This window comes from Megachile rotundata, chromosome 1 (assembly GCF_050947335.1).
Source record: "Megachile rotundata isolate GNS110a chromosome 1, iyMegRotu1, whole genome shotgun sequence".
Classification (NCBI taxonomy): Eukaryota; Metazoa; Arthropoda; class Insecta; order Hymenoptera; family Megachilidae; genus Megachile; species Megachile rotundata.
Window position 1 is genome coordinate 18,034,547 of NC_134983.1, and position 12,185 is coordinate 18,046,731.

Sequence of the window (12,185 nt, forward strand, 5' to 3'; positions counted from 1 at the left end):
ATGTAGCAAAAGAATGGGCAAAGAGAACGGTCGCGTCGGCTTGCTTAGAAGCCGGGTTGCAAGAAAGAGGAACGGTAGGAACATTGGAACGATTCATAGGGAATAGTCCTCTCCCTCTATTTCGTTAGCAATACAGAAGGCTCAGTCGTTGCTCCTGCAGCTCTGGTACATATGTATATGGGGCTGAACCTTGGATACAATGCCGTGTGCGGAGAACGTTACCGTCAAGTACAGAACTAGTTTGGTGGGTTGTGTTACGTTTTAGACCAAACTAAGGCTAGTCGCGGTTAAACTACATCCAACTACAAGCTCCGACATTAATTCAGTGATTTAAGTTTGCCCGCAAAAATCTTGCCTCCTATCTGTCCCTTACGAAATTTCAAATTAGGTTTATTATTATTTTTCTGGGGTTGTAGAAATGTACTTAGGGAAAATATAGGACGGAAACGATTTTTGGTTAGATATCAGTTGAGTATGATTTTTGAAAATTTCAAATTAGGTTTATTGTTATTTTTCTGGGGTTGTAGAAATTTACTTAGGGAAAATATAGGACGGAAACGATTTTTGGTTAGATATGAGTTGAGTATGATTTTTGAAAATTTCAAATTAGGCTTATTGTTATTTTTCTGGGGTTGTAGAAATGTATTTAGGGAAAATATAGGACGGAAACGATTTTTGGTTTGATATCAGTTGAGTATGATTTTTGAAAATTTTGAAATTTAGGAAGTTGGATATTTGGTAAATTAGCAAATTGGGGAGTTAGAACTTTGGCTATTTGGAAATTTAGAGAATTGAGAACTCAGAAATTTGGGGATTTAGGAATTTAGGTGCTTGCAAATATTTAGAACCCTAGAAATTGAATAAATCATAGATTTCGCAATCTGAATATTTGTTAAATTAGAATTTAGAATTCTGAGAATGTACAAACTTAGAAACTAGAGGTCCAACTTAAAAATGTGAAAAATCAAGATTCCAAAATTTAGAAATTTGTCAATTCACTTTAAAATTTGATAATTCAATTTGAAAATTTGTAACTTAGAAATTTGAGAACTTAATAATTCAACATAATAATTTATTATCATACGGATTCCAGTAGATGCCTCCGAAACGTCGCTGTAAGAGTTAGACGCTAAATAAGTTTGATGATAAGGTGCATAGTGACACAACCACCCGAAAAGAAAAATGGCGAATAAAATGTTCCATTAACGCATCATCGGTCCTTAATTGGTTCGAAGGCATTCCAGGAACTGTTCGAATCAGCCTGGTATTTTTAATCGCGATTTCGCAGTTGTCCATGGCTCGGTCTGCTTGATTTGTCGCGTGCCTGCTACGAGACCACCACCTGCCCTCCGCAAAAAAAAGTTACCTGTTAACAGTGCACCGGTAACCGACACTCGTGGAACTTTACGATTCGGTTTCGCTTTAACCGCAACGGAACACTCTCTGGTCAACAACAATATCGATCTAATTCGAAGAAAAAGTTATTCTCCATGTTCGATCTCATTACGATAACGAACGTTTCTCTAGATCGTGTGAAATGTTATTACTACTGTTATCCGCTTCGAAATCTTATCGATCTACACCGGGGAAGCGCCGCGGATGCGTACAGGGTACGCGTGTAACAAAAACGATTCCAGTTAATTACATCACGCGGGTACTTCGTGTAAATGAAAATCGTTCGGATAAACTTTACGCTAATGCCACATCACCCACGACCCGTGCAGCTGGCAAAGCTATATTCGATTATTTGCAGTTTCTTATCGAACTTCTAGATTCGCACATCTGAATGTCCGTAACCTTTCTAAGATTAAATCTTTCATTCGAAAAACTTCGATTCGAATTTGAAAATGAACCCTCGCGAACGGTGTTTACTCAAGTTTTCATGGCAACCCATTCAGCGAGGGAAAGTAAAAGATAAAACTTTGAGCCAGTGTTATCTAGTTCTACCGATATCCAAAATTTGATACGAGTAGAACTTGTCGAAAACACGATATTCCGATGTACCTAGGTAATTAAAACTATAGAGACACGCACCTAAAAAGTACAGTATGAGAATTTAGGAAGAAGGAAATCTAGACCTCTAAAATTAGATTAGTTCCAGTGCTAAGATTGTTATTGACAAAGTTTATTCAAATTGAAGCATTTTCTGCAAAAGATCGGTTGCTGATCTGGACAGACATAAAAAGAGAAATAAATATACCGATCGAATTGAGTAACCTCCTTTTCGAAGTCTGCTCCTCTTGTAAGACTGCTTGCGCGGCTGCAAAGAGGTGGTGCTATCTTTAGAGCGACGAAAAGAGGGTGTGCGATGTCTCTTCTCGTTTTCTTTTTTCTCTAGCCGTTCGCTTTCATTAACTGAACGAGTCTTTCGGACCAGGAGCGAGAAATCCATTGTGAGACACCAACGTAGTCGTTACTACGAAATGAATGAAACGTTTCTCGTGCTCGTGTTACTCAATCGAATCTCCGGACATTTTAATTGCGTCTCGGTCAACGATAAAATCCTCTTGTTACGATGGTACGCTGTTAGTTTTTTTCCTTTCTTTCGCGTTTTAATCGGCAAATGAACACTTGTTCCCGTGTTTCAAGACATTTCTATACGGATCAATTCCTGCGAATTACACTGGAATACTCGGATTAACCACGCGACCCGTCTATGATGACGTACAAAAATTATGTAACCGAACTTTTTAAAATATGCACGGGAATTTAGATATTTCAGATCTCTTTTCATTTTCAAAGACTCGTTCATTTTCAAATTTAGTAATCTTCAAACGTAGACATTTCTTCATTTTCAAATTCTTGGATGTAAAAATTTGGAACTTTTCGAATTTTTCTTTTAAATAATTTCTGCATTTGCAAATATTTTCGTTTAGGTATTTACTAATTTCAAGTCTAATTTTTACATCCAGGAACTTACATATTTTTTAACTTAAAAATCTCCAGTTTTATAAGGGTATAAATTTTGATTCTAAAATGTACAAACTTCAAAATATAAATAGTGCATTGTTGATAATATATGTCATAATAAATGCATTAACCCATTGATGAATTAAAACTGATTTTTCGAAAGCAAAAATTTTGCAAAACGAGATTAAAGAACACTTCTACGCGTAGAATCCCCGTACGACGAGTTGTGTGTCTATGTGTGCATAATGGTTATCAAAGTTAAAAAGAAGATGAAATCGAATCACGAGTAGAAGGCGTGTAATTCATTTTTAGAGCAAGATCGCAATCGTGAGAGTCACGTCATTCCGTACAAAAGCGATAGAAATTAATGGAAATCGAACGAAATCGAATCGTTTAAGAGAAGTGATAACGTCGCGATATGTAACCGCGTGAAATGATTCGAAAGAGCAGCTTCTATTTCGAGTGTTTCTATATTGGCTTCGTCAGCAATTCACTATTTCCTCCGTTGCTCTCCCACGCGGCGACCTTTTTTTTCTCCCTCTCTTTCTAATTTACATTGTCTTCGTCTTTCGTGGCCTCTGTTCAAGTCGAGGAACCTTTGAAGACACGTGTTTGTTTTAGATACACGGCCGTTGACTTGCCAGGCCAAGTAACCGTGTTATATACCGCTCGGCTACTTCTATATCCTCGACGCTACAGTTTCGGAGCGGAAATCTTTCCTGCCTCTACGAGCCGCGTTTTTTAACTAACCTCGCTTTCGAAATGAAATATCTACTGTAGAAACTTTTAACTGAATAAACATCGATTAACAATGTTTTAAACATTTAATTAAATTATTAAGGAAATTATACGCGTTATCATTTCAAGGCTAACATAAGACTGACAGAAAATTTATTCACTCTGCTCACGCTTCAAAGAATATCTACAATCATTAGCGTGTAAAACATTTTCTAGCAGTTGTCTCAGCAATGGAATCTTCTTCGTGAATGGTACACATGTTTCCAGTTGCTTAGCGCGCGATATAACTTTCATTGAGCTCTTTATAACATATGATGTTCATATTAATCACCTTGATACCGCACAGTTTGTAATTTCTAACGAAAAGATTGATAAAAAGAAAATGTTTGACGTGTTGCGATCTTTTAAACATTACGAACACAAAATCAATTTGTGAATAATCAATGTTACTCTTGTAAACTGATTTACGTAAAAAACAATACTTGATGATCGAGTGTTGTTTCAAAAAGAATTTTATGAAAAAAGCATTATATGAAAAATAACTGTGTTTAAACAATCACTTTATAATACATCCATGTTAAATATACGTAGGTTAAAAATATATCGAAGTCACTTCGAAGTCGCTTTTCACTCGTCTGGTATTTTTCTAATGGAAAAGTATCTGCGCTCTTCTTTATCGTATCCTATCGTTATCAACACCGTTTTTCTATGAGATAGTGTCTCCCTGATCCTCTCTTACGTAATTTCTATTTTTAACGGATAGCCCAGTGTGTCACGCGGGCGTATTGCTTCGTATCAACCAACTGTATATCCGTGACGAAGGGTTACTATTTCCGAGAAATTACCAGAAATAAGAGAAAATGATTAACTTATCGTTACTTTCCGTCCGCGCAATGTCATTTAGACATCCAACACTTTGGACGATTTATTCTGTGTTTATTCCGTTTAGTAATCTATCATATCTTTGATTGATCGAATTATCAGTAACATTTAAAAATAATATTAAATACATTTAGGTGTAGTATATACTACATATTAGACTTGCATACATATTAGATATTCGTTAAAAGGAGAGAACAATTCTTTTTGTCCTATTATGAAAATATGCCTCGTTACAAGAATAATAGTTTGGTACAGAGAATATAAATGGTAGTGTCATTTATACATTTAACAATAAGTATGAGTCTTATCATATCATAAACATCTACGAATCAATTTAATGTACATACAATATTAAGCCGTAGTATTTAAATATGGTCACACGATCACAGGTGTTGGACCACCATGTATAACCGCAGTTACCCAAAATTACCGATGTTACACAAGGATAATATTCGCCAGAAAGAATCAGTCACTCGAAGATGTGCAGTAAATCTGGTTGCGAAGGGCCGAAAAAACGCATCTTGCGTCCGATAAATAACCGGTGAAACGATTTCTGTACTTTCCCTTCCCTCCTTATTATACCACAGCGGAGATCTTTATGACAGTACGGTGAAAAAAGAGAAAGAGACGAGCAACGTCCGCCAGTTGTGGCGGCAACGAATCTGCTTGGCCCCACGTGCGCGTAATTGTCAGGTACGAAGAAAGAAACCCGAATCTTTCGACAGGTGTCAATGAACCGGACAACGACGTATCCATCGAAGGATAACCGAGAAAGACAGAAGGAAAGGAAGATCGATGAATAGAGAGAGATAAATAGAGGAGAAGCACGGACACCTCGTTCGCACCTGCCTCTATCATATACTAAACGGAGCTCACGGTGATTTCGCATTTCGTCAACGCTACTTTGCAAAACTAATTTCCTTCCGCGAACTGAGTTGTTGTCTTGCGGTTGATATGTTCGTAATGAATATTACGGAGCAACAACATCATTACTTTGTTGATACCTTCATGAAGAATGTAGACATAGTCAGAATGTAGACATGACCAGAATGTGGACGTCAGGGTACAGACACAGCCAAGATACTGATAGATGTAGTCAGATTGTGGATATAGAATGTGATCATAGTCAAAATATTGATAGACACAGAATGTGGACATAGTCGAAATATAGATAGACATAGTCAGATTGTGGACATTGTTAGAATGTGGACATAGTCAGAATATAGACATAGTCAAAATATAGCTAGACATAGAATGTGGACATAGTCAGAATGTAGATATGGTCAGAATGTAGACGTCAGGGTATAAACACAACCAAGATACTGATAGATGTAGTCAGATTGTGGATATAGTATGTGATCATAGTCAAAATATAGATAGACATAGTCAGATTGTGGGTATTGTTAGAATGTGGACATAGTCAGAATATAGACATAGTCAAAATATAGCTAGACATAGAATGTGGACATAGTCAGAATGTAGATATAGTCAGAGTATGAACATAGTCAGAATATAGACGTAATGACAATACAGACGAAGAACATAGTCATGAATAGACATAGTTAGAACACAGACATAGTCAAAATATGGACATAATCAGACTATAGACAAACATAGTCGAATTTTTGAGCCATGCACAGGTAAACAAATTTGTTCCCTCGTATCTGTTTACCTATCGTGTATCCAAAGTTAATCAAGTTAATCACAGTTTCATTGAGATGAACTTCATGTATTCAGAGGAAGCTGAGACCTAAACAATGAATTTAGTTCTTCGAACTAAATGTAACTTTTGAATAAATCTAAAGGTTAGTAAACGTATCCTTAATGATATAAAGAAAGATTTTCCTGGAGCAATGGCGAGCGCTCGAATACGCTTACAGTTTCGATAGGCAAAAAAGAAACGCGCCAATGGAAACGAGGAGAAGAAGCATAAGGGAAGAGCGAAGTAACAGAAGGAATCCACCAGGGTCTCTCCGTTCGTTCGTAGATTAAATCACTCGGTCACTTTTCTTTCGAGGAGCCGACCGGGACAAAGGGCGGCGTTTCTCGGAACGAGACTCGCTCCGAGACTTGAGAATTAAAATAATATCCGCTCGTTCGGAGATTAATGGCGCCATGCCGATGCAATTTTTCTACGATAAGTTAACCCGTGCTTCCCTCTAATTCTCCGTTCGATGTTTCTCTTTGCAACTTTAATAATGCAACCGCGTATCTGCCTTCCATCATTTTCCACGAGATCGATCGATCCTTCATTTTTGCTCCGCCGAGGAGAATGCATGACTCTCTGGGATACGTTGGACCCGACGATTTAAGTTTTTCTAATGAGGAACACGAGACAAGCGATGTATACTAATTTTGTTCACGTGCGACGTTACAAAAATATTTGATGGATTTACTTTTTGAGAACGGTGGACGTTTGAAAGATGACAAGCTCGAAGTTTTGTAACTCTTCATACATTTTTCTGATTTTGGAACTTCGAGATTGCGACTGGGGTTGAAGTCGAGATCGAAACGTTTATATTCTTGTATTTTGATACTTTTGAATTTTTCAAATTAATGAACGAGTTCTTGTAAATTTTATGAACATCGGAATTGGGGGATTTCAACAGAATCGAATATCATGCTGTTTTATCGCGTATTCTATTAATTAATGAGCTCCGCGTTGAGATAACGGCGCGAAATTCGTGTGTATTAAACGCGACGCATTTGTAACGTTGTCGATGAAGCGGATAACACGCGAAGCAACATACGCGTCCTCGAAAACTCGATTTACTATGTTAAGATAGAGTCGTCCGATGATACCGGCGTGTGTACGTGTTTTCATCTTATTAGCACGGGAATTCGTGAAACAGCTCGCTGGAACGTTATACAAACTCGAAACTCTGAACTTTGCTCGCTAATAGATAAAAGTTGTTATCGTGAATGGCGTGCTCCGACGTGTAATTTTATTAATCTACACTACAAATAACCGGGCGACGTCTACGAGTCGCGATGGCTTACGTGTTAACTTGTAAATACACGACTATCGAAAGCGAACCAATTAATCGTATAAATTACACGTAATTCGATACACTGATTACCTTGTAAATGCACGTATCGATAATCCAATTAACAATCGTGTAAGCAAGTCATATTTCACTGGTTTACTCGTAAATACAAGAGTATTCGAAACAATTTAATAATCGGAATAATAATCGCATTACAGGAGATACACCAGCTTGTAAGAATATTGAAAAACAATGTAATTAATAATTGAATTAATCGAACGAGATACACCTCGGATAAAACGTAAGGACGTTTAATTTTCGTTAACACGTTGATAAAATGCTATCGGTCTCTTACGATCTACTATGTGATGCAATCGTCGCTTCATTGATCGCTAAAAATTGTAAGTTGAACCCGGTCGTACGAACGTAATATTTTACGTTTCGATAAGATATGGCGACTGGGAGTACTACATTATTCAACTGTTGGCTACCCCCAAGTTTCTGAGCAGCAAATGATTTTATTTTATAAGAACCAGTGGCTGCAAGACTTTAAGGGTGTAGAGAGATAAACATCTAGGAATCTAGGGACATAAGAATATAGAGTTACAAGTGTAGCGAGGATATAGGGATTTAGAAGTACAGCGGTATGGAAATATAGAAATATCAGAATGTAGAGATTTAGGGATATAGGGATTTAGCGATATAAAGATCGGTGAATACCTGAAGAAGTGGACCATAGATTTAGACTACAATATGGTGCATATGCTGGTATAGATTTAAAAATGTAGGTATATAGGGATCTAAAGAATAGTATTGAGGTTTGAATTATATAGAAATCTGGAGATCCTGAAGTACATGTGATCTGAAAGTATAGAAATCTGAAAATATAAGGACGTAGAATAGAAATTGCAAAATAGATGTAGAAGTACAGAGACCGGGGGTATAAATGAATCTACCAATGATGTAATATAAAAATGTCAAGGTATAGAAATTTAGGAATACACATGTCCAAATTTCGAAACGGAGCGATACAGGGATGATCGTCTCCGAGTAGCCTAAGAATTTCGAAATACAAGTCCCGAAATAGCAAATGTCTACAACGTAGAGTAAAATAACCGTTTAAGGCCGAGATTTTGGGTTTGCCGCGCTTTCTACGGATTCTCGAGTCAGGACCTATCTTAACGTGCGTGGGCCCATTCGCTTCATTCGGCAAACTAACCTACCCGTCTAAGTAATCCATTGTGCTTCTGGTGCTCTCTTTGTGTGGCCGGTCTCACGCTGAGAGCGCGGCACAAGGGTGTGCGACAAGGAGACGAGAAACGAGAGAGTTTGGCGGGAAAAAGAGCGACCGAGGAGGCGAACAGGATGAAGAAAGAGGGTGGAACCGAGGACGAACGAGAGAGAGAAAGAGAAAGAAATATGCCACAAGGCCAACCGAGTCTGAAGCAATTTTTGCTTTACTCTTTTGCCAGGCCGAAAACGAGCGTAGCTCCGACCGACTAACTGCTCCAATTTTATTTACCGCGCCGCGTTAAGCTCTGTCGATATCTCCACCGTATTTCCTCGCCACGTGCGACAATTTCCACACACGCACGCGAGTCTTTCTTTTTTACGCTTCTAATATATTTTTCAGCCTCTTTTATTTATCGCGAAAATGAGCGGTAAGATATCGTGTCTTCGACCGATGTTTCTCTCGGTTTAGTAACGAGGAAATATCTGACGTGCTATTAATGGATACACGAGGTACGAATTGTCGCCCGTTTCTTCGGAAGAAATACCTCTGACTCGGACCGTTTCGTCGTACGGCTTTCAGGCTTCCGCTTTCTTATACCGATACGAAATTGAGATTAATACGAGGCCATCGTGCATCGTACGCTTAATTATACTCCATTAGAAAGGGTAACCAGTCACGTATGGCAGATTATCTAACATCTATCCACGTCTTCATCAACGACGACAGAACCTTCTTTCTTTTTCCCTTCGGACGAGAGTATTACTTTTTAGTTAATGTGGCCTATCATTTTTCTTAGCGTTTCTTAGAATATTTTCAAATAGCTCCACGGGAATCGAATCGAATTCGTCGAGGAGTCGAATTGATGATCTTAGAGAGTACTACTCCGAGTTGTATTCGGATTCTGATTATTATTAATAACTCTGCCGTTGGTACAAGGCAAACAATCTCTGTACTACCAAAATATGTACTACTCCGAGTTATTACTCGGATTTTAATTATTATCTGTAACGCTGTCGTTGGTGCAAGCCAAGCAATCTCAAATTTAGAAACTTAGAAATTATAGAGATCTTTAAACTCGTGAATTTTCAAATATTCTCAAGTTTAGATATTTCAGAAGCTTTTGCAAATTTTTTAAATATAATATTTTCGATATTAGAAATGCTTAAATTCACGAATTTATAAACTTTGAAGTTTACAAATTTGTTGAATGATATTGGAAGGAATGGTTCCAGGAAGCCATCTTTCCGAATAAGGTCAAGTTTACGATGTGATCGTTGGAGTCGCTAACGCTGGTTACAGGAGCAAACAAGATAGCAAGATCTTTCTCGCAATTGGGTACTAGGGTTAGCTATTCTACCAATGTAAACCTGCCCAAAGGTTAACTCTCCCAGCAAATGGTTTTTTGATCAACGATGAACGTTTATTATGAAAAACATCTGTTTGTATTTGTCTATTTATATTTTTAAACTACATTTAATACAATAATTTTAATTGTCCTCCCGTTATAATTATTTTTATTTATCGATTGAAATAAGGGAATCATATTTGTACAAATTCAGACCTTCAATGAATTTGAACAAATTTATTAATTCGTTATAAATATAAATTAATTAAATTTGTATTCGTATTTATGTAACGACGGTCAACTTGTAGATGAAGATATAAAGTTGGTTAATGTAGAGAAAAGTGACATTAAACGTATTTAAAACGTTCGAATGTTTTTCGCTCTCTTTTCTGTTATTATATCTGAACGTAAGACAGGGATAAGATACAAACAAATTCTACTGCAACTTAAAGTTTGGTATAGGTTTATTCGAGTATCATTGATTTGTAATGGCGGCACATGATAAGGAGTGATTAATTTGATCTCAACTGTTTAATTCTGAAATGGAAGGGTTTCGAATATCATCGGAAACTAGAAAAAATTGTATTACTACTCTAAAATTTGCAAATGGACAAAATTTGATATAGGTACAATTAGTAATGGTACATAAGGATGAAAGTAGGAAAATCTCAACTGTTTAATTTTGGAGCGAAAGAGATCTAAGTACAGGTTTATTCAAATATCGTCTAATGTACTAGAACAAAATTGTATTACAACTCCATAATTTGCAAATGGACAAAATTTGATATAGGTACAATTAGTAATGGTACATAAGGATGAAAGTAGGAAAATCTCAACTGTTTAATTTTGGAGCGAAAGAGATCTAAGTACAGGTTTATTCAAATATCGTCTAATGTACTAGAACAAAATTGTATTACAACTCCATAATTTGCGAATGGATAAATTTTGATATACACTACCGTCCATAAGTATCCGGACACTTGGTTTCGTCACATAAAACACAGTTGAACTTTGTGCGAAAGGTATTTAGGGTTATCATATCATTTGTAATAATTATTATTATCTTTTTTGAGGTGTCATAACGTAATAGAATTAATTTTTAAGTACAAATTATACAATGAAAGTGTGAAAGTAAAATTCATGTCCAGAAGTACAAAGTCCAAATTTGTGAATCCAATGAAACGCTTTCGATTTTAAAAAAAATTTTAATTTCTACTGTGTTTCATTTCTATGGTGCAGAACGTATTCAGAGGGTTCTTCGATATGTTTCAAGCGTTTGTAAACTGTTGGTAGATGTTTAGGTTCCCTCAATGGAGATAAGAATGGAGGTAACGCAATGCACTCGACAGTTTCGGTTTAGTTCGTCTGTAGCTTCTTTTCCATCGAGATATGAGTTCCAAACGAGAATTATCAATCGAAAAACGATCCAGTATTCTGACCTTCGCAGAAAAAACAATCGATTTTAGTTACTGTTGCAGATACTTGAATAACTTTCATGCAACGCGAATGCATATTTCGCTTGTGTCCGGATACTTATGGACGGTAGTGTAGGTACAGTATCGATTAGTAATGGCACATAAGAATGAAAGTAGGAAAATATATCTGAACTGTTTAATTTTGGAATATCATCGAATGTACTTGAAATATTATAGCAAATATCATCGAATGTATCAGAAAAAAATTGTATTACAACTTCATAATTTGGGAATGTAATCAAGCAACCTAGATCAAATCGAAAACGTTACGATTCTAATCGTAGATCGTGCATAGAAGTTTGTCCCGTGGATACGTGCGATTTTGACCCGTGACACACGATTCAAAACGATTTCCGTGGGACAGAACTAGCGAGTTGTAACTCAATAGTAATTTATGTACCTAGCCGTGGCAACCGCCGTGTCCAAGGCATCGGTATTCAGCATTGGCCTGGAATGCGCAACAGGAACCTGTTCTCATTCCCATTCCCATTCCCGCTCAGCGCTACCCAAATATTTTATTACTTCCCCGTGGAGCCGGTGCTCTCTCCTTCTCTTTCTCTCCTTCGCTCTACCCCTCTTTATCTCTACCTATCTTCCCTCTTCTGCCCTCTCTC

At 37.0% G+C, this 12,185-nt stretch overlaps 1 protein-coding gene across 2 annotated transcripts in view; it reads left to right on the plus strand.

Annotated features, from left to right (window-relative positions):
* The window catches only part of Imp (IGF-II mRNA-binding protein), a 122,539-nt gene that overhangs the window by 5,725 nt on the left and 104,629 nt on the right, over nt 1-12,185 (plus strand). The window lies entirely within an intron of this gene.